This window comes from Branchiostoma floridae, chromosome 2 (genome assembly GCF_000003815.2).
Source record: "Branchiostoma floridae strain S238N-H82 chromosome 2, Bfl_VNyyK, whole genome shotgun sequence".
NCBI lineage: Eukaryota > Metazoa > Chordata > Leptocardii > Amphioxiformes > Branchiostomatidae > Branchiostoma > Branchiostoma floridae.
Genome location: NC_049980.1, coordinates 7,637,591 through 7,643,590, shown reverse-complemented (window position 1 = coordinate 7,643,590; position 6,000 = coordinate 7,637,591).

The window sequence follows — 6,000 nt, the reverse complement described above, 5'->3', positions numbered from 1 at the left end:
AACCTTCATTCGCTTTCAAGCCCTGTAGAAAAGTAAGGAAGTAATTTTTAGTACTCAAATCACTTTTTGTCTTCTCCTTACGGGTTGTACTATCGAATTCAAGTGATAGAAGTAACGCACATTTTCTTCGAGATTCTGGAAGTTCGATCGTATGGGGTCGCTTTGCGGTTACCGAAAAGTTCGCTAGGCGGTTACACGGGCGAACCTTCATTCGCTTTCAGGCCCTCTAGAAAAGTAAAGAAGTAATTTTTAGTACTCAAATCACTTTTTGTCTTCTTGTTACGGGTTGTACTATATAATTCAAGTGATACAAGTAACGCACATTTTCTTCAAGATTCTGGAAGTTCGATCGTATGGGGTCGCTTTGTGGTTACCGAAAGGTTCGCTAGGCGGTTACACGGGCGAACCTTCATTCGCTTTCAAGCCTTTTAGAAAAGTAAGGAAGTAATTTTTAGTACTCAATCACTTTTGGTCTTCTCGTTACGGGTTGTACTATCGAATTCAAGTGATAGAAGTAACGCACATTTTCTTCGAGATTCTGGAAGTTCGATCGTATGGGGTCGCTTTGCGGTTACCGAAAGGTTCGCTTAGCTGTTACACGGGCGAACCTTCATTCGCTTCAAGCCTTTTAGAAACGTAAAGAAGTTATTTTTAGTGATCAAATCACTTTTTGTCTTCTCGTTACGGGTTGTACTATTGAATTCAAGTGATAGAAGTAACGCACATTTTCTTCAAGATTCTGGAAGTTCGATCGTATAGGGTCGCTTTGCGGTTACCGAAAGGTTCGCTAGACGGTTACACTGGCGAACCTTCATTCGCTTTCAAGCCCTATAGAAAAGTAAGGAAGTTATTTTTAGTACTCAAATCACTTTTTGTCTTCTCGTTACGGGTTGTACTATCGAATTCAAGTGATAGAAGTAACGCACATTTTCTTCAAGATTCTGGAAGTTCGATCGTATGGGGTCGCTTTGCGGTTACCGAAAGGTTCGCTTAGCTGTTACACGGGCGAACCTTCATTCGCTTTCAAGCCTTTTAGAAAAGTAAGGAAGTTATTTTTAGTACTCAAATCACTTTTTGTCTTCTCGTTACGGGTTGTACTGTCGAATTCAAGTGATAGAAGTAACGCACATTTTCTTCGAGATTCTGGAAGTTCGATCGTATGGTCGCTTTGCGGTTACCGAAAAGTTCGCTAGGCGGTTACACGGGCGAACCTTCATTTGCTTTCAGGCCCTATAAAAAGTAAGGAAGTAATTTCTAGTACTCAAATCACTTTTTGTCTTCTCGTTACGGGTTTTACTATTGAATTCAAGTGATAGAAGTAACGCACATTTTCTTCAAGATTCTGGAAGTTCGATCGTATGGGGTCGCTTTGCGGTTACCGAAAAGTTCGCTAGGCGGTTACACGGGCGAACCTTCATTCGCTTTCAGGCCCTCTAGAAAAGTAAAGAAGTAATTTTTAGTACTCAAATCACTTTTTGTCTTCTTGTTACGGGTTGTACTATATAATTCAAGTGATACAAGTAACGCACATTTTCTTCAAGATTCTGGAAGTTCGATCGTATGGGGTCGCTTTGTGGTTACCGAAAGGTTCGCTAGGCGGTTACACGGGCGAACCTTCATTCGCTTTCAAGCCTTTTAGAAAAGTAAGGAAGTAATTTTTAGTACTCAATCACTTTTGGTCTTCTCGTTACGGGTTGTACTATCGAATTCAAGTGATAGAAGTAACGCACATTTTCTTCGAGATTCTGGAAGTTCGATCGTATGGGGTCGCTTTGCGGTTACCGAAAAGTTCGCTTAGCGGTTACACGGGCGAACCTTCATTTGCTTTCAGGCCCTAAAAAAAGTAAGGAAGTAATTTTTAGTACTCAAATCACTTTTTGTCTTCTCGTTACGGGTTGTACTATCGAATTCAAGTGATAGAAGTAGCGCACATTTTCTTCAAGATTCTGGAAGTTCGATCGCATGGGGTCGCTTTGCGGTTACCGAAAAGTTCGCTAGACGGTTACACGGGCGAACCTTTATTTGCTTTCAGGCCCTAAAGAAAAGTAAAGAAGTAATTTTTAGTACTCAAATCACTTTTTGTCTTCTCGTTACGGGTTGTACAATATAATTCAAGTGATAGAAGTAACGCACATTTTCTTTATGATTCTGGAAGTTCGATCGTATGGGGTCGCTTTGCGGTTACCGAAAGGTTCGCTAGGCGGTTACACGGGCGAACCTTCATTCGCTTTCAAGCCCAATAGAAAAGTAAGGAAGTAATTTTTAGTACTCAAATCACTTTTTGTCTTCTCGTTACGGGTTGTACTATCGAATTCAAGTAATAGAAGTAACGCACATTTTCTTCAAGATTCTGGAAGTTCGGTCGTATGGGGTCGCTTTGCGGTTACCGAAAGGTTCGCTTAGCGGTTACACGGGCGAACCTTTATTCGCTTTCAAGCCCTTTAGAAAAGTAAGGAAGTAATTTTTAGTACTCAAATCACTTTTTGTCTTCTCGTTACGCGTTGTACTATCAAATTCAAGTGATAGAAGTAACGCACATTTTCTTCAAGATTCTGGAAGTTCGATCGCATGGGGTCGCTTTGCGGTTACCGAAAAGTTCGCTTTGCGGTTACGCGGGCGAACCTTCATTCGCTTTCAAGCCCTATAGAAAAGTAAGGAAGTAATTTTTAGTACTCAAATCACTTTTTGTCTTCTCGTTACGGGTTGTACTATCGAATTCAAGTGATAGAAGTAACGCACATTTTCTTCGAGATTCTGGAAGTTCGATCGTATGGGGTCGCTTTGCGGTTACCGAAAAGTTCGCTTAGCGGTTACACGGGCGAACCTTCATTTGCTTTCAGGCCCTAAAAAAAAGTAAGGAAGTAATTTTTAGTACTCAAATCACTTTTTGTCTTCTCGTTACGGGTTGTACTATCGAATTCAAGTGATAGAAGTAGCGCACATTTTCTTCAAGATTCTGGAAGTTCGATCGCATGGGGTCGCTTTGCGGTTACCGAAAAGTTCGCTTTGCGGTTACACGGGCGAACATTCATTCGCTTTCAAGCCCTATAGAAAAGTAAGGAAGTAATTTTTAGTACTCAAATCACTTTTTGTCTTCTCGTTTCGGGTTGTACTATCGAATTCAAGTGATAGAAGTAACGCACATTTTCTTCAAGATTCTGGAAGTTCGATCGTATGGTCGCTTTGCGGTTACCGAAAGGTTCGCTAGGCGGTTACACGGGCGAACCTTCATTCGCTTTCAAGCCCAATAGAAAAGTAAGGAAGTAATTTTTAGTGCTCAAATCACTTTTTGTCTTCTCGTTACGGGTTGTACTATCGAATTCAAGTAATAGAAGTAACGCACATTTTCTTCAAGATTCTGGAAGTTCGGTCGTATGGTCGCTTTGCGGTTACCGAAAGGTTCGCTTAGCGGTTACACGGGCGAACCTTCATTCGCTTTCAAGCCCTATAGAAAAGTAAGGAAGTAATTCTTAGTACTCAAATCACTTTTTGTCTTCTCGTTACGGGTTGTACTATCGATTTCAAGTGATAGAAGTAACGCACATTTTCTTCGAGATTCTGGAAGTTCGATCGTATGGGGTCGCTTTGCGGTTACCGAAAAGTTCGCTAGGCGGTTACACGGGCGAACCTTCATTTGCTTTCAGGCCCTAAAAAAAAGTAAGGAAGTAATTTTTAGTACTCAAATCACTTTTTGTCTTCTCGTTACGGGTTGTACTATCGAATTCAAGTGATAGAAGTAGCGCACATTTTCTTCAAAATTCTGGGAGTTCGATCGTATGGGGTCGCTTTGCGGTTACCGAAAGGTTCGCTTAGCGGTTACACGGGTGGACCTTCATTCGCTTTCAAGCCCTATAGAAAAGTAAGGAAGTAATTTGTATACTGCTTAATATGTAATTGTGTAGTCTGGGGGAAGTAGAAAGCGAGGTACACTGCCTTTTCTACTGCCCTTTTTATGATGACTTACGAGAAAGTGTCTTTTCTAAAATGTTTGACAAATGTCCAGAGATCATCTGGGAAAGAGATGAATTCAGAATTAAGTGGTTGTTTGAAGAGGGGTCTCCCAAATTTCTAACTTCAGACGCAAAGCTTTGAACCAAAGAAGAAGGCGATTATACACATGAATACACAACCTGTCCACTTATGCACAACTGTTATTGTTTAATTATGTTTCCCGTATGTTCTGTATAAATTTCCATATCCCTGTGAGGAAACAGCTGTGTCTTAAAGTGTGTCTTAAGGTGTGTCTTAAAGTGTACTGGTGTGTCTTAAAGTGACTGGATCCACTCCTTCAGCTCCTGCTGGGTCACGAACCCGTCATGGTCCTTATCGATCTTGTCTACCATATCCCTGTGGGGAGGAAACAACAGCTGTGTCTTAAAGTGTTCTGTATAAATTCTGCTCTGTTTAGCTATTATAGCTCTGCGAAACCCTGATTTGATGGTTTTTATTTCTGTGATAATGATTGAACAAATTGCACGTACGGCGGGCTGTGCCCTTAGCTTAACCTGCAAGCTTCATCTGTGTAGCTCCCTCTCTCCGAGTAGACTTTAAGACAAAATTAATTTAACACCCTTACAAAGGATAGACAGAAAAATGGATAAGAATCGGATAATGCATTTACCTCGTTTGACTGCCTGTTGACGAATCTCAGGAATCAGAGCGTAGCTGATACGAAGTAAAAATGGGTACCTGACTTTGGTTGGGGAGATAAAAGGCAGTGGAAGGAGTGTCCAACTCCAATACCTTGCCCAATACACAGTGGATAACAACCCATTGCCCCTACAGACTCAAGAGGCTATGGGGCCACACTACTTTGTGTGCAAATGTGAGGTAAATGTGACCTTTATAAATAAACAAAAAATTGTCGAAAAGGTGATAAATGGAAAAAGAAAAGTGAATCGTAATGTAATGTTCGTAATCCATGATTGTGATTACCTTCGCCAGAAGGTTATGTTTGTCTGTCTGTCTGTCTGCGTGTGAACAGCAGAACTTGGGAACCCTTGGATGAATCCTGATGATATTTGGTAGGTGAGTGGGGTTCTGAAAAAAAGGTGGTCAAGTTTGATAATGGGCTCCCTAGCAGCTTGCTAAGGTACTGCAGCGGAACTTCAACATATTAGTTTGTCGTGCTTGAAAATTGCACCCTACTATGATTTTATCAGCGTCGACGTTAGTCACCTTGTGGTCCTTAACTATAGAAATCCACATAGGCCTAAAACTGTGTTCTGCTACTTCAACAATGAAGGTGTTTCAGCTTACCTGGCTAAGGTGGGTTTAAAGGTCATTCAACCAAAACAACATAAGGTAGCAGAACACAGTTTTCGGCCTATGAGGATTTCTATAGTTACCACAAGGTGACTGACATCGACGCTGCTAAAATCATAGTAGGAATCATAGTAGTTTTCAAGCACGACAAACGACGATGTTGAAGTCGAGAGTTTAATCTACCAAAATAATTGAAAACCAGAAAAAGTTGTCGTTTTGAATTTTTGCCCGAGTTCAACTCCGGCATTTTAACGAGCTACAGCCAGATGATTGTCATGATGTCAGGATTGCACCCCCTCCCCTAATGGATCAGTCCATGTGCCAGTCTCGAATATGAAGGTCACTCATAGGTCAAAGCATGCCAAAGGTCAGAATTTTTGGCAAGATTTTAAAAATATACATGCTTCAGTCACTCTTGCAGAAATATAGACCTTTGTGATCGAAATTTGCCCAGGGAAAAAAATTATCTAAAAGAAACAGGCTAAGGGTAGGCACTGGGCACTTTCTGCGCAGCTCCGGAAAACAACTCCCTCCCCTAAAGGTCAGGCGCATTGATACAGGGAATGGGCAAACATCATGATCTTATACGTACGATCTGAAAGTCCACTCATTATACTACCATATAGCAAAGTTCATGTCCCGCTGTCTTTCAGGTTACGGTGTTTACATACGCTCCAAGATTTCGAGCGCACTAAATTTTACCCCTACGTCATAGAGGGTCACGGATAAATACTG